Genomic DNA, 22,251 nt, shown 5'->3' with positions numbered 1-22,251 from the left:
ATAAAAGGGTCCATCCACAGAACTGAAGACTAGGTTCACCATCAGGACCAGGGGCTTAGACAGTGAAAAATGTGGTAGGAAGCAAAAATGCAAGAGCTGGAGGGGGACACCTCACGGAGCGGTACAGAGTATACATAAATTACTTTTCATTTAACATCTCATTGAGTTCCCAGCACAAGTTTTAAAATGGACAGCTCAATATCACACAATTTCTAATATTAACTCTTATCATCTATAACTGCACAGAGAGACCGATAAAGAGTGAGCCTTAACCGTGAGATGGCAATTATAGCGTGGAAATTTTCTGAAATTAGAAGAGAATGTTGACTTTCAATTTCATCATAGGATTTGAACACATTGCAAAATTTGCTGTGAATAGAAGATCAAACAAATGAAGCCAGCCCCCACCCCATGAATGGGACATAATATATGAGATAGTCACCTTAAAACTCTAAGAATCATTAAATCTCCTCGAAGCCTTTTAAGAATGTGAGTAATGAAAAGTGAGCTTCATCCCAGTGGCTTAAATCCCTGCTAATTAATTATGCTTGCAGACATCCAAGTGAGTGAAGTATAATGCTCATCAATTTCCAGGATGTATGCAAGGCAGTGGCAGAGCCTCCCCAAGGAGCAATTTCAGTACATCTACGTGTGCAATGAATTCAGCTCTCTTTGCTGGAGCCAATGCCTAGCTGGCTTTTCATTGTATTGGAATTCTGACATGCCTTGTTGGTGTGTACTCCAGTGATGAACGGCTGCTATGGTTTGAATATGACTCCACTGCATTTAAGCTGTTAGTGATGGCAGACTTTTGAGAGGTGAGTTTCTTAGACTTGACTGGGTCATGAAGGCTCCTTCCTCATAGACAGTTACTTCTCTTATGGAACGAGTAAATAGATGACCTTTCTCATGGAAGGGCACAGTCTTCCTTCCCCTCACCAGGACAAGAGTCACCACTTCAGTCCTGGATTCTGCAGCTTCTGTAAAGATCAGAAACACACTCTTGTTCTTGGCAAATAATGTTTTAGCAGCCCAAGTGGACAGAGACAACTGTCCTATTTGTTAGAGCAAGAAGGAGGGGGTTTGCTGAGCTTTTACAGCCTAACAAATCCCCTCCGGCCAACTGTCTCTGTCTCCTCATTCCTTTACATCCCCCAGGACTTTGAGATGGAAATACACCAAAGCCATTAGCTGTGTGGCTGTTTTAGCCTTTAAGTCCAGAGTCCCTTTCCTTTTTTCACTTTCTTCCTGGGTCAGCCCATTCCTCCTCAAACTGCATCTTCTGTCAGAAAGGGGCAAAACCCAGAATGCTTATACTGAGATAGGAAGGGGACTATGTATAGACTCCAATGTGTCAGATATAAAATTATAAGTCTTTTAGGGAACACTGTGTCCATAGTATGAGCTCCCTTCACCCAACTTTGGGCTGGCATAAGGTATCATAAGGTCTGTCTGTCTGTCTGTCTCTCTCTCTCTCTCTCTCTCTCTCTCTCTCTCTCTGTCTCTGTCTCTGTCTCTCTCTGTCTCTCTCTGTCTCTCTCTCTGTCTCTCTGTCTCTCTCTCTCTCTCTCTGTGTGTGTGTGTGTGTATGTGAGCTTGGGACCTTATGGAAACTTTAGGAGACAGAGCTCTACTGAGGAAGTCTGTCACTAGGGGTAGGGTGAAGAGTCTGGCTCTATTTTCTGTTTTTCTGTTCTCTCTCTCTCTCTCTCTCTCTCTCTCTCTCTCTCTCTCTCTCTCTCTCTCTCTCTCTCTCCCTCTCCTTGTTGAGGCTTTCTATCACCGCAACAGAAAAGCATCTAATACCTCATGAGAGGGAAGTGAGTGCTCAGCTCTCATGTGGCCCTTGTCGACCATGCAATGTAGTCAAGATACCGTTTTTTAACTGGGAAACACTGGTGTCTGTCAGAGGTGGTCTCTAAGTTTGCTGCTGGTACTGATGAACCACAGCTATAGTCCTGGTGGTTCAGCATTCAGCTGCTGTGTATTTGTCAAGGATCATACCTGGTATTTCAAACAAAAAATTCCCTTTATTATTTCTGCAAAGACATAGAATTGTAGTCACATTAACCAAAGGAGAACTGTCAGGTTGATACCTTTCTCCTCCTCCTCTTCATCTTCATCTTCCTCCTCCCCTCCTCCCCCTCCTCCCCTCCCCCTCCCCCCCTTCCTCCTTGTTTACTTTCCCTTTTCTGCAATGTTACCTGAGCCATAGATGTAGGAGTTATAATGTAGACTTATCTATTGGGTCTGGATTCCCAAAGATCCATTGACCTCTCCAGTTATGGTTTTGTGATGGTCTCCATTTGCTGTAAAAAGAGGCTTCTGTTTTGAGGGATGGTGTCTACACTTATCTGTAGTTATAAAGATAATATTTAGAATGTAGTGAGACATTGTGCTGACCTAACAAAGTGGCCATAAGCAGCCGTAAGTAGATTTTCTTAGACCCGTGACCTTACTAGCTCCAGGTACCTGGCTAAGTTTAGAGCACCAGGAATGCTTTCTTCGTTGTGAGTGGGATGCAAGACCACATAGGCAAATGTTGGTTATATTTGAGTGCCATTGTAAGCATCTTTCAAGGGAAAATAAGCAAGTATTTTGGTTCAAGATGATCTTAGAGGAGCACAACAGAATCAAGTCTTGCCTGCTCATTGCAGACCCAGGTTCTTCAAAGCTGAGGGGTTCGTTGCTAAGTGATAAGCTTCAAGAGAAACTCAGTCCTTTGAATTCACTTAAGCTCTGATGTACCATGGTTCTGCAGAACACATATCTGCTTTGCTGGTTACTTCCTCCCGGGTGCTTCCTCTAGGGGGTATGGGGGGGGGGGACTGCTGGGCTACTGGACAAAGGATTTAGCCATATTTTTAAAGTCACAGCCCTCCACTCCTTCACCAATGCAGATCCTGCTGTCTCCAGTCTCCTCCAAACAGCTCCCATGTATGCAGTGAATAACAATATCCTGCCTCTGAGTGCCCCTTCTTCAAAGTCCAAGGCCCCCATTCTCCATCTCTCCTACCCCCCCCCCCCCCCGTGTAGCCTGAATCATCTACATCAGCCTCTCCTTTGATTCTGTAAGAGCCTTCAGAAGGGACAATCACTGTCAAAGGCAATGCAAGCTGCAAGAGAGTAAATGCCTGTTGCTTTAAAATACTGCTACTCTAGTAGGGGTTGGTGGCTTATGCCTTCAATCCCAGCACTCAGGAGGCACAGACAAATGGATCTTAGTTTGAGGACAACCTTATCTACAGAGTGAGTTCCAAGACATCCAGAGCTACATAGAAAAAAAAAAACTATCTTGGGGAAGGAAGAAAGGAAGGAAAGAAGAAAAAAAAAGGAAAAATTTCTATTGTCCTTATGCTGCTGTCTATTGTTAAACTTAGATACACTGGAGTGACAATCAGAGTCTGAGGACTGAGGTCTCCTGTCTGGTGTGTAATTTGAAGAAACAAACAGTAAAATGGGGCAACCTAGCCCTCTACAGCTGTATTTGGCCCCTTGGTCTTTCGGCCAGCTATTGACAAGTCTCCAGTGGCAGGAGCATGTGGTGACACCAGGTCCTTAAGTTTTTGAAAGCCTGCAAACTTCTCCAAAATCCAAAGCATCCAGCTCTGTTTCAGTGGGATGAGAGAAGGCTGTTGTGACCAGGGATGGTCTGCTTGACTCTCCTCTTCTGTTCAGACATTCTCTCCCGGCCCCCAGCTGAGCGTGCCTGCACAGTTCTGTCTAGAGTTGAGGCTGAGGCAAATCTGATCACGTTGCTTTCAGGTACCCAAGAAACTTTGCACGTGACTTTTACAGACATAGTTTGCAGACATAGTTGGCCAGGGTGAGAAAGGATGGCCTCTATAAAATTACTTCGTTTTTAAGTGATCATGGATACATCTAAAATTAATTTGACCCAGTCAGATCATCAGTATACGGAGACTGATGGCTTCTGTTTCACTGGCTGGGGAGCATCCAACAACCACACACCATTCATCAACATCGGACTTTGTGAGCTAAGGCTTTCCTGACATGTCTTGTTTGCAAAGAAAGATGTTATTCTACCTGGACTCTTGGAGTCCTTTGTCAACAATGGAAAAAATTCTATTCTAGATGCAGACAATTAAAGCAAAGTGACTTTGTTCCTTTGTTTGTTCTGTTTTAAAGATGCATTAAAAGTTAGTTTGTGATGCTAGCAAGGATTCGAGTGGCTTAGACTTCCAGCTTTGCTTCCTAATGAAATGATTTCTCTCCCACATACCCTGTGCTCATTTACATGGCGATTCACAGGTACAATACCGGCACTTACCGGCACAGTCAATACCGCAATTGCCGCCTTTCAGGGAGACTTGTACGTGTTCACTGTCACCACACAGATGGGCTATTGAGTGGAAGCCACAAAATGCCCCAATTATCTTAGATTGGGGAAAGAAAGGAATTCTCAAATGTTCTCGTATTTCCACCAAAACGTTCTTTTACTTTTGCAAGTGGAGAGTAAGAAATGGGTGAGTATTGGGGTAATGGCTGCTAACTTGTTTAGTAAAATACTTTTTGTAATATTAGCCTACAGGGATACTGGTGAAATGCTTGTACTTTAAATAAATACTAATTGAAGAACTAAACTATGCAAATGCACTAACAGTTCTAGAGGATCCTGTGTTCTATTAACCACTGTGGCATCTGTGCGTTTAAAATAGGTTGTGGTGGCAGAGCAAGCCCTGAGTGAGGGATGTCTTCAGGGAGTATGCTTTATTGACAAGGGCGGTGCCATGTCATGTCCCTGCAGTGTCAGGGTTCTGACAAAGTGTTCCATCAGTGATGCTCAGGGGGATGGCAATGCCTTTCTCTGGTCCGTGTGTGAGCATTGACAGTGTTCAGGAAATGTCCACCATAGTTTTCTATCCCCAGATATTTATTCCTGGGAGAAACTGCTCCTATAGAGATTAACTGAACCTGGCTCCTTGTTTATCTGTTTGCGATAAGCTCATCTCCTTGTTGAAATGCATGTAGCAAATACTCTGAACTTCTGAGGTGCTGAAGCTTCTTCCCTATGAGACCCAGAATACCCAGTGCCAGCATATCTCTCTCTCTCTCTCTCTCTCTCTCTCTCTCTCTCTCTCTCTCTCTCTCTCTCTCTTCCCTTCCCTATCCCGTGTGTGGTGTGTGGTATGTGTGTGTGTGTGTGTGTGTGTGTGTGTGTGTGTGTGTATAGTATGTGCATGTATATAACTTTTACAACCCCTCCCCAAAATAGTCCATAGTTGGTGTGGGAACGTTTTCACTGTCCAGGATTCAGATGCTCAGAGTTGGTGGATAAGCAAGTACAGCCTGTTCTCTGCTCCGAGTCTCCCACTGATCAGCTGTGTGACCATGAAGGTATTAGCGTCTCACCTTGCAGCTTTCTGCAAAATTGTGTGGCTTTTGGTCTATTCATGCCTGTGTGCCCATGATACAGCCTTTCTTACATGCGTGCAAAGGCCACTTGCATCTGCTGTTGGGTTAAACGTTAAACCCATCTTTACTCTGAGCAGCCAATGAACAAAGCAGCAGGGATCCAGTGCTCATGTAGCACTAAATTAACCCAGGAGGCTGCTGTCCATTTGGCAGTAATGACCAGTACCCAGGTCCCAGAGGACCTTCAGTCACATTTGCTAAGCTAGGCATGGCCAGTAGCCATTGACAAGCTCATTAATCAACTGTTCCATGCCTGTTCTTTTCAGACCTTCTTCGGGACAGACTGCATTCTTCTCTTGATTCTTCTCTGCTGCATGTGCATATGTAATCATAAAAATGAATTTTCATTGCCCTCATTTGAGCCCACATGTGATGTCTTTCTCTACTGCAGAGGAGGGTCAGATGTTTCTCTTCAGCTTGGTTCCTAGTGAGAGGCAGCGGGTCTTTTATGAGGAAGCTGCAATTGAGGAGGGAGGGGAATCATAAGACTGAGCCAACATCACAGTTCAGTCAGAGAAATGCTTGCATTGCAGTTTTAGGTAAAAAAAATTTCTGCAGGGTGCAGGTTTTAGCAATACTACACACGAATGGGAAAGAAATGTAAATGTAGTCATCAAATAACGGGGGAGGCAGTATGACATTTCTAGACTTTTCTTTTTGTTGTTTTGTCATCAAGTGCCGGGAATGAGTTACATTTATCTGTATTGTTGGTCAAAGGGATCCCCTATGGAGACCTGCAAACAGCTCAGACTGTTGCCAAGGCTCTTGGTTGCTCCACACAAACTGATGGTAAGGTCTTATTTCTGAAGACAACCTCTGCACATCTCATCGAACACAGAGAAATCAAGCTGGATTCTAACTAGAGCCTTGCTGACACATGTTCATGGTACTGGAAGTTACTCTGGATACTACCAAAGGAAGAAAGCTAAACACCAACCCAGCAACAATCTACAGTGATGGTAGCCTGCCTGCTAGACATGTGGGTGCAATGGTGGCACAAAGTTGTGGTGGTAAACAACCACTATCCGACTGGATTAAAGCACACTCCGTGAGACGGAACCCATGCCTGACACTGCGTGGATAGTCAAGAGCACGAGACCAGATAGGACATGGATCAAGGGAAATACTAAATGCTATTGTTCTACTAAAGGAACAGAACAAGAAAATGACTTCTGCCAAACCCATAGACAAGCGCCTTACTCTGCCATTGTCAAAAGAGCTTCCTCTTGTTTCCTAGAAGTCTTCTTGGTGAGCCATTCCTAGGCTTGCTTCCTTGCTTCCTTGCTCAAATTCCTTTGCTGTGTAGTTGAATGACTTATAGAAAATCTCAATCATATATTGTCTTTTTAGCTTTATACATTCTACTATAAACTTTCACTGAAGTGTTTTCAATGGGCATTTCATATTATATTGATAATTTATACCATACTGATGATTTGATAGCTTGCTATACACATAAAATTTACCTTTTCTGATTTATTAATAGCTATTGTTTTGGCCATTATTTCCATCAAGATTAGTTTTAGAAATTTAATTTTATAAAAATATTTGGAATCCATTGCAAGTTAGGCATAGACAAGTTGGACTCTGGTGCAATTTTTACTATTGTCATTTTTTTCTGCAAATCAATAAAACAAGTAATTGTTTCAAGTAGAGTGAAATTAATTTTGTGACATTTTTGGCTTAAATCAAAAAGAATTATTAGGACATCTTCTTGCGTGTGGTTCAATTTCATTGTTTGCCAGATTTATATCATTTTGTTGCAACAATATGCTATGCTCTTTGAATCACATCTGAAAAGAAAGCAAAATATATAATATCACTTAAAGAACTGGAGAAATAAATAACAAAATGCACACAAGAACTATATCATAAAATATTCCCTGAAGCTTACTATAAAGGGAGAGCTCATAGAAAGAGATAAAAATGCACATAAAGAGTAAGAGGTACAGTGGTGTTGGAACACTGCTCCCTTCCCATGCTTTATAAAATATGACATAGATTTGGACAAGATGCCCAGGTGCAATGTCTCACCCCTGAAACTCCAGCCCTTGGAAGTAAAGGTAGTAAGATTTCAAACCCAACCTCAGCTACAGAGTGAATCCCAGGACTATGTGAACCACATAGTGAGATCCAAAATGTTAGGAACTAAAACGTAACAACACAACATAAGAACATAATAACACAACAGCACAACAATACAACACAACAACACAATAACACAACACCACAACACAATAATATAATAACAACAGTATAACATAATAACACAACAACACAGTAACACAGCAGCACAACACAACAAGACAGCAACACAACATAATAAGGCAATAACATAAAAGCACAACATCACGACACAACAATATAATAACACAACAGTACAATGTGATAACACAACAACATAATAACACAATAGTACAACATAATAACACAATAACACAGCAACACAATAACACAACAACACAATAGCACAACAGTACAACAACACAACAAAAGAGTAAACGAATAACAGAATATATACTGCTTTGGATTTTTATTGAATGAAGTAGCATAAAATTAGACCATTTTAGGGAAGACTCTTACTATTTTATGTTTAATAAGGGTTCTCAAATGCTTTGACTCCTCTTCTAGCCCACCATCCAAAGGTAGGGGAGAAAAGATAGTAAATAGGACAAGGGGATGTGTATCTGTTTAGAAGTAGTTCTTTGGGAGTGATTCCAATCTCCTTTGTCAGGATACCAGCAGTTCAATTCAATAGTGTCAGGATACCAAACATGAATCAGCATGACATATTCCAGCAGAAACAGCCAGGACTCCTCCTCAAATTGGCATGAGTCAGCAGGAGTGAGTAGGACCCTAGAACTTCTCTGCCATGCCTCTCTCGACTAAGTGAAGATTTGAGACTACTGAAGCATTACAAGCACTAGGCCCTGACACTGTCCTTTGTGTTTATTTATACTCCCTCCCAGGGGCCTTGTCTCATCAACACACCACGTGACACAACCAGAAACTTCTACTTCAATTTTACATAAAGTCTTCTAATTCATCGCTATTTAATTAAAAAAAATTAGGAGAAATCTTATAGTTTTCTGGAGATTTTGTTGTTATGTTTCTGAAGCCACCATAAATATCTTCCAAAACTCTCATCTTTGCTCACTTGTTACCATCAACAAGCCTGTTAAATGTGTTTATTTAAATACTTTTAATGAAGATATTTTTCATCTTGTTTATATAAAACAATATTTGAACAATGACACGATGGGTATTTAATACTTATTCTTCGTATTTAACATTGTTTTATTAATTTTACTATGTCAAATTGCAGTATCCTCTTCAGTGTCCCCAGTGAACATCCTTGTCCTCCTTGTTGACCTGAGGAGACAGCTCTCAGGACTGTGATGTAGAGCAGATGTGTGTTGAGCGTTGTCCTGCAGACACTTCATCAGCTTAAGGACAGAACTCTCTGTTTCCAGAATTCTATCAGTTTTGTCACAAAAATCTCATTGATTGTAACAAGCTCTGAGTTGCCACTACCATGATGAAAATGTAAGTTCTCCATTCTGTCTCCATTCTACAACACAAGGATTCTCTTTTCTCAGTTGAACTCGATCCAGCTTTTCTAACAGACGTTGCTGTGAGGTGTTACTGAGATCTTCCTTAATTACTAAGATCTTCATTACTGAAATCTTACTTAGGTCCTGAGATCTTACTTAGTTATTGAAATCTTAGTTACCGAGATCTTAGTTACCGAGTTTGAGATGGTACTTAGTTACTTGGTTGCTGAGATTCCAGGGGCAGTTTTACTTAGTTACTGAGGTCTTACTTGGTTGCTGAGACCTTAGTTACTGAGATCTTACTTAGTCATAGAAAGAAGCACAGCTTGCCCAAGTCAGGCTGTGCAGGATAATGAATTCATGATGATTAAACATGAAATGAAACAATTTTCAGAAAACAAAAGGGAAATACCTTCTTGTCCTCAAAGCCCTAAGCTTCCACACCACAGCCATGGAAGCACTAACCATTCAACAAGAATCTTGACACAGTTAAGGCTGAAATCCTTATTTATAAAGAACAGGTGTCCACAGATGTAGGGAGCCATATTGGATTTGGGCCTGGCCCCTTTGTGACTGTATGGCCACAGTTACGATGCCTGCCATAAAGTCTTGAGATTGTTGGACAAAAGCCTCTCGCATGAATTTATGGCACAAGAAGATAACAATCAAGGAATGCTTTCAGCCTGTACAAATACCAAGTATCTCCTGAGCAAACACCCGGAGTCTCCACCGCATGACCCCTGCTGAGTCTGGCTGATGCTAGTGGAACCAACACACCTGGGACACACCTGGGCGGTGGTCAATTTGCTCCTGCCTTTTGCTTTGTCTCAGCCTTTGATTTAGGCTGGTCTTCTCAGATTTCTCCCTAATTAATTCAGGTCACGTAGTCGGTCTTTTGTTACTGAAGTCAGGAGCCAGGTAGTCATGAGCCAGGGTTTCCCAGTGTGCTTCCCAGATAATTTCTACCTGGGGAACTTGGGCATATAAGTGGTGAATAAAGCTACAGGAGTCTCTCTCTTCCTCTCCTGGCTTGATACGAATAACCTGTGTGTGTGTTTCTTTAATCCCACAGGCTTTCGCTCGATTCTCAGTACCGTGTTGGTGCAGGCATAGGGCACCAACACACAGACAGAAGATATCTACAAGATTCTCACTTACAATTTATAAGGGTGTAGAGTAAATTAAAAGACAAACTCCACAGGGTATTGGGGATAGGAATGAAGTTGATTACAGGAACTTTGATATTCAGTCATTGGACGTTGTGTTAGTCAGGGTTCTTTTATGGGTAGTCTCTATATAGTAAGGGAATTTGTTGATGACTTTCAGTCTGTAGTCCAACTCCCCAATAATCATCAGTAGCACCTGTGAATGGAAGTCCAAGAATACAGCAGTTGCTCAGTCCCACAAAGCAGGCAGGTGAAGAAGAGGGCGTCTTCCTTCTTCCAATGTCCTTATGTAGGTCTCTAGCAGAAGGTGTGGCCCAGATTAAGGTCATTTGGGACAGACAGCTTCCAAAATTTTCTTGCATGTGCTCATCAGCAGCTAAATCCCAAGTATGAACTCAGGGGTCCCATGTGTACAGGAGATGTACACGGCTGTTACTCAGTAGTCAAACCAGCATCTCCTCAATTGTCCATCATCAGCTGACTGGGCAGATGGGAGCATGTCCACACAGCATAACCTGGTGATGCCATGTGAAAGGACTCTCTAAGAGCAATAGATGTGCAGGGTGACACACACTGGATAAAAGGTGTATATATTATATGGGCTGATTTTTTTTTTAAATTATAAAACACAGCTTGCACAAATCCACTTATGCTAATTAAAAGAGGTCAGATAAACCTTTCTATGTAAGAGGGCAAAGTCATTGCATCCAGCCACACATTTACACTAATTTAGACTGCAGTGAGAATACTTGTAAATAGGCAAAACTGATGGAATTCTTGGGTGATAGAAACATATATATATACCAAGCACACAGGAGCAGTCATCATTGAAAGCCCTCTCAGGGATCCACCTGTCAACCCTCCTCCAACATTCTCCGCCTCCAGTTCTGTCTGCTCAGGGAGTCTGGTTTCTGATTTGACCGTTCTTTCCTCCCTATTTTCCCTCTGCAGACCCATTGGACCTCCAGGTCTCAGCTCACATAGCATAGCCTTTAAAGTTAACCCTTCAGTTCCTTCTTTCTCTTCCTCATGGTGTCAAAAGGAAATGACTTAGATGACTCTAACCTCCTGCTTCACTTGGCTGTTGTGTAACAGACATCTCTCTGGGAGGAAGTGGGGTGACAGAGGAGTAAATTGAGAGACAGAAGTGCCTTGTCAATCAAAAGTTCCAGACCTTCAGTTAGGGAAAACATGGGGGAAAAAGTAGTCAGAGGCAAGAGATCAAAAACAAGTAAACAAGTAATTAATTTAGATTTTTGTGGTATTTGGATAACACAGGATCTTTGTATATAAGACAAATAGCTACAACTCCAATTCACAAAAGTGCATTTACCACAGCATTTTTGCAACTTGTATAATGCATGTTTGTTCACACACACACACACACACACACACACACACACACACACACACACATAGGGGAGAGAGAGAGAATTTAGTCTCCTATACTCACATTTAAAAACCAATCCTATTATTTTACTTTCATCTTTCACATTTACATTTATCCTCAGGATTTCATTCTATAAATAAAATTGTATTAGTTCAGCTATTCATAGAAGAGTCACTAGGTTCTGGCCAAATCCTCTATTTAATTTTATTTTATTTTATTTTATTTTTTAATGTTTTATGTTTTCTTCATCTGAGCTCCATGGAGGGAAAGAATCCACGTAGTCCATGAGTGCCTTTCCATAATGGTGGAAGCCAGGCTTCCTGGACCTCAAACTAAAGGAAGGGTCCATCCTTTAGTCTTCTAGAGTCTACATGCCCCAAGGATCCTATATTGAAGTGGCAACATTCTTAACATTCGCCTGCACCTGCATGCAGTGGAGGGGACTTCCCATATGAAGCTCCTCCTGTTTCTTGTCCCTGGGAGCGGATTCACACAGCTTCTAGTCAGTGAGGGCACACTCCGATGCAATGCTTTCAAGACTTTGCAGCAGGCATTGGGCACAGAGCTCAGTAATACCCCAAACTCATTTTAAACAGTCCCTTTTCATGGCCCCTGCCCGCTGAGATAAATGCCACTTTAATCTTTCAGGTATGTTGGTTCCCATTAAGGGCATGCTCACTTAGAATTCAGGATAGGAAAAGGGAAAGGCACAGATTAGAACGAGGAAGGTGAGGATTTGCGTGAGGAAAGCAAGATGAGAATCTCAAAAGTGGTTGTAAGGGAGGTAAGGAAATCCTTCCACTTCCAGCTGTAAAAGGAAAGGCCATCCATTGCCTGTTGGTGCTGGATTCCTCTGTTTCTCTTGGGCATTTTGAGTTTTGATTTCTCAGGCCCCATGCCACTTTTAATCCATCTCTTAACTCACCGGGTAGCAGTGGCTCTCTGTGTACAAATATTTCTCTCTTCAGGTCTTCCTTCAGGTCTTAGTTGTTCCCAGCTAAGGGTCAGAGACCTCAGGTTTTCAGATCCTGTGTCTAACACAGCATGCCTGCTCTGTGGTTGCATCCCCCTGCCTCCCACCTACCCTGTTCCATTTGTTTCTGGTAATTACTATGTGTAGCACCCAGCTATTAGACTGACTTCTCTCTTGCAAATGCTCTCCACAATGTACTCCAGCAGGGATGTTAATTTCCGATGTGTGACTCTGGATGGGGACTTGTCTAATCTCAGGGGATGACTAAGAGTCTCTATCAGGTCCCCCCCCCCTTTTCTGGTTATGTTCCCTCCAGTCAAGCGTGCAGGAAGACAAAAGTGAATGAATCACCTAGAACATTAATGGGAGCAGGAAATTGCTATGTGATGTCACTGCCAAGAATCACCTGTGACCTGCTTACGCTTCTTTGTTAGTGAGTGTGAATCTAGTTGGAAAACACAATGTTACCTATTTGAAAAACACAGTGCTACCATCTTTGACTTCAATACATTTCATCTGAGGCAACACTTATTTAATTCCTGCTGTGTGTTGGATCTTAAACTGCTATCCTTGGACAGCTGTTAATCTTGCTGAAAATAAGGCGTGTAAATGGAAGTACATAGAAAATTCTCACTGCTGGGTTAGAGAGAAAAGACCAACTGGAATTCGAAGGGTGTCTCCTTTAGAGAATGGAACAGAGTATAGTACTGATGAGAAACTGCCCACGTGAGGACATCTTGGCTAGAGGCTTTGGTATCGCCTGGCCAAATGTTCTTCCTTGCTTTCTGTGTGTCCAGTGGGATTCAAGGTAGATAGGTCTTTACAAACTGTGATCATTACCTCTAGAGAGAATGGCTTTGGACAAACTCATCCCAACTGAATTCCTCTATTGAATTGTTCAGTTGAGAGTTATTGAAGTGGGAACTGTATCATGTTCTGAAACAGTGCAATATGACATTTCTGGCTTGCAAGCACCTAGCTCAGGAAACAATGAATATTAGTTTGTTTTTCCATTTGCTCATCCTGGCCCTCTTGTGAATAGAGAGTCTCTTTCCACCTGAACCTGTGAGGCCCAGCCTGGTTCCCATACCATGATAGGTACTGAGTGAATGTAACTCTAACAATGGTTCTTAGCAGACTACTACCAAGATGGTCAGGGAAACTTGGCCAGAGGAGTCCAGAACAAAGCTGAAAGAGACATATGTGCTTCAAACTCATGGTTGTGTAGCAATTTCCTCAGAGATTAAAACCTTCTACTTTGAAGAAAAGCTCATTAAAACTGAAGACCCACACAGCACAAAAGCTTCAGGAAATCCCTGAAACTGACTAGATTTATTAGACTCCTCCCTCCTTAAGCTTAAATAACCAATAAGACATGCTAAGAGTCACTCTTAGTTCAGTAGCAATAGCAGGATGAAGCAGATACCAGTTGAGTTGTCTGGATGAGATACTTTCCAACCTGTTGAGCTGCCAGCAAATTATTCAGTAAGCTCCAGATTTCCACAAATTTTTAGCCATGCTGGGGTGGGTAGGCTTTGGTGAATTGGCTCCTTTAAATAACCCTTTACACATACTACTATGATAACCTTGATAACATTCATTGGTTCCCCCAAGTTGAACTTTGATGATATTGTGACTTTGGTCTGTTATTAGTGTGGGGTAAATAAATATTTCATCATGTCTCTCCAGGAATAGTGCCACACAATACACACCTGATTTGGCCTCTACTTTAAAGTGTTAGTGGCTGAGGACAGAGCAGAGCTTTGTTGGAAAGACCCTGTGTTGTGCTGTGTCATTGAGGTATCTCCAGGATTTAGTTCCTTCATTTCAGCTTCAGAGGTTGGAACAGGAGTTGGATCAGAATCAGCCCTAATGGGATAGTTTAAACCATGATCCTCTCTTTAAAGTTTCATTTGCTCATCTTGGACCTTCCATGAGCTGTGATTCACCCACTCACTATCCAATGAACTTCTAGAGCTCAGCTTGATGCCCAGATTGTGCTGGATGCTTAGTGAATATAACTTTACCAAAGACGCTGAGCTGGGTGATCTATGTGGCAGAAGAGGCACAAAGGTTGTAAGAGCCAGACATGATGATGACTCTTAAAAAAACAGTGTTTTTTTTTTTTTCAAATAGGACAGACCGATGGTCATATGAAAGTGTAGAGACTGTATGTCACATATATGCATAGACCTGTAAGGTCAAACCAGACAGAATCCCAGCATGGAGAAATGAAAGTGGACACAGAGTCCATGTGTAAGCAAACCAAACAAACAAAAAACAAAGCCAAACAAAAAAGAAAAACAAAACTCCAGTTGTAATTGATACTTGCTGGGAGAGGGAAAATCAGCTTTCTTCAAGAGTGTCACTGGATATATCAACTACACACCAGGGCAAGACCCGTGTCCAGGATTAGATGGTTGACACAAAACAGACCCCAAGAAAACAAGAAGAGGAAGAAGGAGAAAAAGAGGAGGAGGAAGGATGTTTTCTTTCATCATAGTGACTGTGGATTGGAAAGCCAGATATGCATTACAGAATTTGAATTATTTTAATTTCATTTGAAATCATAACTGATGTGTGCTCACAGTGATTGCTTCTGCTTGAGTTATCTGGCCAAACCAATGCAGACAGGGTCATTACAACTTCACTTTGGAAACAGCCCCATGTTGTGGCTGAAGCTGTAATGTTTGGGGTGTGAGGGAAGCTTGCCCACAGAAGGGTAAAAAAGGCATGTACCCCAAAGATAATCCTGGTGAAAGATCCTTTCTTTTATGAAAAGGCTTCTTTGTCCCAATGAGAAACATAGGCACGGTCTTCTCTCTATGATTCATGTACTCTATGCCTTGCAGGGGAGTTGCCTGTGAGGCCATTTTCATCCAAACACCACAGTACAGATATGAGGTGTGTGTGTGTGTGTGTGTGTGTGTGTGTGTGTGTGTGTGTGTGTGTGTGTGTGAGTCAGCGCGCATGTGTCTTCCTTTATCCCTCCAATTGCAATATGGAAGGTCTTAGCCTGTCACTTGTTTTTGTAGTTAGGAAAACACACCCGGTAGATGGATCCTCAAAACCTAAAGAGAAACCAAGTTTTGTGCCCCAAAATGGTGTTAGGTTTAATGGGGCAGAGGGATTCCTCACAGCCAGGGCCAAGTAGAAAGTACAGAAGGCACCATGCCCTAAGTATCTTCTTCAATACTGCTCCAAGCTCTTTCCTGACCGTGTCTTTTGAAGTCTTGCTTAAGGAAGTTTTCCTAGGCTCTTTCTCCTGAGAGAAATGTCTGCTTAGTTTCATCCTTCTGACCAGGAAGGGGCATATTTCCTTAGGCATCACACATCAAAGAGACCACTCCCCTCCACACTCTGCCCAAGGCATCTAATTGTATAGATCTAGTATTCTTGTTCTTAATCTGAGAAGTAGATGAAGCTATGGCTTCTGGCTGGTGACAGAGTATCCAGGAAAGCATATATCTTAGCTGGTTGTAGCTTGCTGTGACCTCAGCAAGTAAGAAATCTTCCAGAACCCCAGAAGTGGGTCAGTGGGTGGAAGCAGTCCTTGGGTTGTGGTTCTGAACATGTTGTATGCTTGTTCTGTGTCCTTTAAACTACAAAGAAGGATCTCAGAACAAAGCAGGAGGAGAGAAATGTGTGAAGAGTGGGCAGGATTTGTTCCCCTCAGGTTGGAGGAACTCTGAGGGGAAGGAGCCCATGGTCTTAGTCAGCTTCCTGCACATTCAGGAAGTGTGTGTTCTTCACAAGACATTTCAAAACACTTAAAGTCTCTCAGAGGATGCATAGTTAACAAAGATGTTTGCGCTGGGTTCATGAGAACCTTTATTTCAAAATCAGAGTGCTTCCAATTATCAGGAGAGCAATGAGTCACCAATCATATTTAAAATTTGTTATGACAAGAATAAGATATAAATCATACCTCCAATGGTGCAATGGGTTAGCAAACTTGCAATTACAAGAACTGCATATAAATCAAAACTCAATGTTCAGGAGTCAATGGGACTTCACTGATCAACAACTATAAAGAAGTAACCCACTCCTGGCCCTGGGTTTTTCATTTGTTATCATGTAGTGCCTAGTAGAGGCATTGTTGCCCCATTATAGGGTAACTACATCTTAAATAAATATATGTATGTATGTATATATATATATATATATGCATGGGTTTGTATTTGTATGTATATGTGTATGTATGCATGTATGTATGTATATACGTATGCATGCATGGATACATGTGTTTTCAGAAGCAGGTTTGCATATGATTTCTTTTCAATTATCTTTTCTGTTCGTTGCCCTCCCAGTCTACCCTGCATTCCCATATCTCTCCCAGTTAGAGCCTCAATGTTCCATTATTTCTCTTCAATATTACTCCATTTTCCCTCCCTTGAAGTCTCTCCCTTACAAGAGCCCTTGGTAATTTTCTGACCTGTACGGTATTTCTCACAGAGGGATTTTTGAAGGTTAGTCTGAAGTTCCAAGGCTAACAACTGAAAATGAGAGGAAACACACATTTGTCTTTCTTCTGGGTCTAAGTTATCTACTCAGTATGATTGTTTCCATCTGAAAGTAAGCGGAAATATGTAACATTTGTCTCTCTTCTGGGTCTAGGTTATCTACTCAGTACGATTGTTTGTAGCTCTACCAATTCATATTTGACTTTCATGATTTCATTTTTTTCTTTTTTTAAAAGGCAATTTATTTGTTTCTTTAAAAATGTGCTTTGGTATTTTGCCTACATGTGTGTCTGTGTGAAGTGACAGATCCTTTGGAACTGGAGTTACATATAGTTGTGAGCAGCTATGTGGGTGCTGAGAACTGAACCCAGATTCTCTGGAAGAGCAGTCCATGGTCTTAACCACTGAACCATCTCCCCAGCCCCTCATTTTTCTTAACAGCTGAATAATACTCTGCTGTATAAATAGCACATTCACTCCTCCTGCCTCTCAGGCTTGGGGTAGGAAGATTGTTAAAGCCATGGGCAGAGTCCTCCAGATATGGTGGAGCAGTTGCTCATATGAATTCACAGCCGTTGAGACAGATGGCATGCATAAGGTCTACACTGACTCAGGCCAGAGAAAATCCAGCATGAAATGAGGAGGGGAACAGGAAGTTCCATCCCTAGCTAGGGAGCTGTTGGCAGTCATCTTCTTCTGGAGCTTCTGGAAGAGGGAGAATCAGTTTTCTTTAAGGATGCAGACCCTGACGGGTTGTTGTGGTTTGCCCTGAAGTTATCTGTATTTTGATGCTAATTCCACTGCCCCCAGGACAGCTGCCTAGTCACTACTCAGAACTCCGGTGACTTCACCAGAACCACCTCCATTGAATTTGTATAGTACAGGTGAGGGGCTGGTACAGAATAGAAGGAGGCCTATCATTGGAGGAGAAGGAAGGATGGGCAGGAGAGAAGTTTGAAGGAAGAGGAGGAGACTAGAGGAAAAAGGGGAGAAAGGAAGAGGAGAGAGTGAGAAGCCTTGGCAGGTGACGTTAAGATTCTGCTCTGTGTATTTACAGGTTGTTATTAATGTTCCTAAGGGATGGATGGTACCGGGCTTTGTATGTTTAAGTGGGCAATTATATCTTACCAATTGGGTCAAAGATTATTGTGTTGTGTGTTCTCTTATGTGAGGGTTTGTAGGAAAGTGTGTGGTGGCAAGAGACACTGGGCCGCTGAGGAGTGGGGATGTGTTTCTGCCAAGATATCTGCCAAGATATCTATCTTGGGACACTACGGTGCCAGAGCTAGCGGGGTAAAAGACAACTTTAATTTTTTATTTTTATATTTTTACAACAAATGAAAGAGCGTAAACGGGGAGCCGTGTCTCTCGCTCCAATCTCGGAGTGAGGTGCCCCCAGGAATCACAAGTAGCCGGCCTTGATGTAACAGCAGGAGGTAGCTTTTATTAATGAGATCCCTATTAGTGGGATCCCGGGTCGATACGTATCTCACACAGGAGACAGAGGAATCGACCCCGAGCTTCCAAACTCGGGGGTTTATATAAGGGCATTTGCGCGGTTACACATGATTGGTCAATTCAAATGGTGCACAGTTACTTTCGGAGCGAAATTACATCAGCAAGGAGTACGTGCTCTCTAGCAGCTCGGCAGGCAGGTAGGGTGGCTCATCTCACTCAGGGGGGTGAAGGAAGGGGCGGGGGTGGCTACAGATGGTCAATGTCCTTGAGGCTGATAGCTGGTTTGGCAAGTCCTATCTCTGGTTCTCCCTCAGGCACGTCCGGCCCTGCACATCCGGACTCTGACAATGAGTAACCTTTTTAAAACTCTAGTTCTACATTCCCTTCTTCTTTTTTGTGAATAGTTCTAATCTTAGAACTACATGGAGAACTCAGCTTCATCTAGCATAACAGCTTGGTATTGTTGTCTTAACATGAGGATTCTAACCTGGACACTATCCAAGCCTATACACCAGGGTCATGACTAGCTTTTAGAACTTCTAAGCTTATACAGATTGTGATCCCTGAGGCACAGTCCCAAGAAGTATTAAGAGTACTAACATATGTAATGTTATATCATTCGTAATAGAAATCAAGCCTATCCCACACCTATCTTGATAGAACCCAGGACAAACATGACTGAATTTCCCTCTAGGTCCCAGCTCTCAGCCCCAACAGCTAGTACACAGCTGGTGAGGGCTGAGAATTGACAGCTGTCAGGGTGGTCAGCAGCACCAGGTATGGTCCTTTCCAGCGAGGCTCGAGTGTCTGGGCTCAGTGTAGCTGCAGTCTCCTGGAACTGATGACTGATGAGATGTCTCAGGGGTCTCCGGAGCATAGGCTGCTGTCAGCTGTGAGCAGATTTCTTTCTGTATCACCTGTAGGTCTTTTAGCCTGGCACACAAATCATTATTACTATGGCACTATGACGTGTTGGTTCAGTAACATCATCTAATATAGTCAGGGGAGCTGAGGCCCCATATAAGATCTCAAAGGGGGTAAGGCTGAATCTGGAAGGGGTATTTATTGCTCTGAAGAGAGCAAGAGGGAAGGAGTGTCACCCAGTCTGCGCCAGTCTCCATGGTTAATTTAATTTGGTCAGGGTCTCTTTTAAAATTTTATTTATTTACTCTACCTGTTCTGAACCTTGAGGTCTGTAGATACAATGTAATTTCCAATCGACCTCTAATACTTGGCCACACCCTGGCTTACCTTGGCAACGAAAGTAGGGCCGTTCTCTGACCAGATTATCTTGGGCACTACAGACTGGGGAAGATTTCTTCCAGTATCTTCTTGATGATGATCGAGGCCGTGTCTTGCAGTTGTTGGCTTCACCAGGGCATCCAAGAGATGGTAAAGGCATCTGAAGTGCTGATGTGCTGGGGGGGGGGGTAGAAGTTCAGCCACCCCATATGACATCGTGTTGTCCACCATGGCAGCACCCACTTGTCTCTGACCTTCATTCATGAAGAGAACTGTTCCCGTCTGTGGACAAGGTCCTCGGCTTTCAGCAGGGGTCAATCAGCCAGTCGCAGAGGTCTTTCCTCCACCCATGGGCTCTGTCAGTGCTTGACACTCGTGCTGTGGTGGCTCCAGGTCCGGATTGGGCAGCAAGGTGACTAGATTGTCCCCAACCGGTGGAGAATCTAGTCCATGGCAGCTGACCAGTGGTCCCATCTTTTGGGACACTCTATTCAAAGGCAAAACATCAGTCACTCTATCACAGTTTAAGTCCTGGATTGGGTGATAATTGTTAGTGCCCGGCTGGCAGGAGTGATGTGTTCCAAGCAGAACAGCACTAAGCCATTCATCTCCCAGCATCAGGTACTGGTGCACTGAGACAGGTCTTAAGCTCCACATTCACATTCTGCAGATATGCATACACATGGCCTCACCCAGCCATTTCAGCCCACGCAAGCCATTTTGGAGAGCAGTTTTCTCATGAGCAAGGGATAGGAGCAGTCAGGGATGACTATGAACTAGTGGGTTACCCGGCTCACGCCAAGGTCCACTGTTCTTCGGGCAGTCCATAAGTATTGTTCGTTGCCAGTAGCCCCTTGCACTCAAGGTCTTTGGATATTGGCCCACTGGTGGGGGGGCATAGGAGCACAGAGCATTGGGTCCCTGTATCCACACTTCCCTTCCATCTCTGTACATAGCCAGCACTCTAGGACCAAGAAGCTCTCCAGTGGCCCCTCTTGTTCTTTTTTGGGCAGTCCCTGACCCAGTGTCCTTTTTCTTTGCATTAGGCACACTGATCTTTAGCCAGGAATTCTCTTCTGTTGCCAGGTACTATCTTCCTAGGTTCCCTAACTACTGTGGCCAGTATATGTTCCTCTCTCGTCTTTTATCTCTCTTTAGCTCTCTAACTTCTTCTTCTTTTTGTCTCTTTTCTTCCCTAGCTTCCCGCTCTTTTTAATCCTCTTTCTTTCTTTCTTTTTTTTTCAATCTCTCTGTCTGCACCTTCTTCTACAGCTATTAGGTGCTGTCCACTTTTGTGCACAGACCCTGAACCACACATCAAACTTATTTTCTCTGCAACTTACAATAACTCTCTCAGTGACTTAGCTTAACCCTTCAAGTTTCTGTAACTTTCTCTTCATATCCTTTCCTTATCTTAGCCAGATTGGTGGGGCATTTTCTAGCCCCTCAGAGACCCACCCTTGGAGTCTGGCGGCAGACCTGGAGCACTCCCTACCTTCAGGGGTCTGAAGAGAGCAGGCAAAAGTGAGGGCCTTCTATCTGTGTTGAAACCTTCTTTCTGGTCTCCAGTAGGATTCCGTCTTTCCTCAGTGGTAAAGAAGACCTGTAACAGTTACTAACAAGCATCTCAAATGGGATGGTGAGAAAACAAGAGAATCTTGAGAATAGAGGTCTACTGAAGAGGGCAAACAGCATTTAGTCACACAGCTAAACCAGGAGGCCTTCTTGGACAAAAAAGGCCATTGTACAAATAAGCACAAGCTTAGATTTTCCCTCAAGGAGTATCTCTCTTCAGTGTCAGCTCCGTGGCTTTGCCTCTCAAGAGAACCAGCTTCCAAATGACACTAGGCTTCTAGTAACAACTAATAACAAAAGGATGGAGAGATGGTTAGAACCTGGGTGTTAGATGCCAGGTGGCTGACAAAAGAATCATAACCAATTCACCTGGGGCTATCAGGACCTCAATAGTAGCCCTTTACCAAACTGTCTCACTGGGTTTAAAGGCCCATGGAAAAGAAAACATTAATCCTGACCTTGGCCACCGCCTGATAAGGCATGCTCCCTTAAAGAACTTCTCTAAATGAGCGCTCTCCTACTGTGAGCAAATGTCAGAAATTCCTTTCTTGTTCTTGTTTTCCTTATAGTCCTCTCCCACCTAGCTCTCAGCCTTTTTAGATCATTCTTCCTGTAGCATTTCTAACACAGCCTGTCCCTTTTTTTTTTTATAGCCTGTTGACAGCATTTCTGATCTTTCAGGCAGCTACGCACTAAGTGCCAAACCGGCTGAAACTCTGCCTTTAAGATTCCTTACTCCCAAGCAAAATTTAAATCTTTCCCAACTCATCACCGCTGGCTGCGAGCACAAGCACAGATAAAACACTGTTTTAAAAATTAACTTTGGCTATCAACCAACACACCGCCACTAGAGCGGGGTCCATAAGATTAAGTTTCTTACTCACTAAGCATTTGGGGGACCAGGTAAAACTCTTCGACGAACAAAGCAAACAGTTCCATGATTTCAAACACAGTAGTCGGTCCAAGATTTTAAACACAGTCAGATCTTTTTGAC

At 42.9% G+C, this 22,251-nt stretch overlaps 2 long non-coding RNA genes across 4 annotated transcripts in view; both read left to right on the top strand.

Moving 5' to 3' along the window:
• LOC134484858 (uncharacterized) overlaps positions 1-22,251 on the top strand; it is a 229,204-nt gene that overhangs the window by 83,160 nt on the left and 123,793 nt on the right. The gene's annotated exons all lie outside the window — the stretch shown is intronic.
• The window catches only part of LOC120099033 (uncharacterized), a 39,252-nt gene that overhangs the window by 10,688 nt on the left and 6,313 nt on the right, over positions 1-22,251 (top strand). The window contains exon 3 of one of the 2 annotated variants that reach the window (XR_015644951.1): positions 5,703-6,770. The exons of the other annotated variant lie outside the window; for it this stretch is intronic. This is a non-coding gene — a long non-coding RNA (uncharacterized LOC120099033). Of the gene's footprint in view, positions 1-5,702; positions 6,771-22,251 lie in introns of those variants that run through there. 2 annotated transcript variants of the gene reach the window in all.

Source organism: Rattus norvegicus, chromosome 1 (genome assembly GCF_021556685.1).
Source record: "Rattus norvegicus strain SHRSP/BbbUtx chromosome 1, alternate assembly SHRSP_T2T, whole genome shotgun sequence".
In the NCBI taxonomy this organism is placed as follows: Eukaryota; Metazoa; Chordata; class Mammalia; order Rodentia; family Muridae; genus Rattus; species Rattus norvegicus.
The sequence above is the reverse complement of the archived record's forward strand: the minus strand, read 5'-3'. Positions and strand labels throughout refer to the sequence as shown.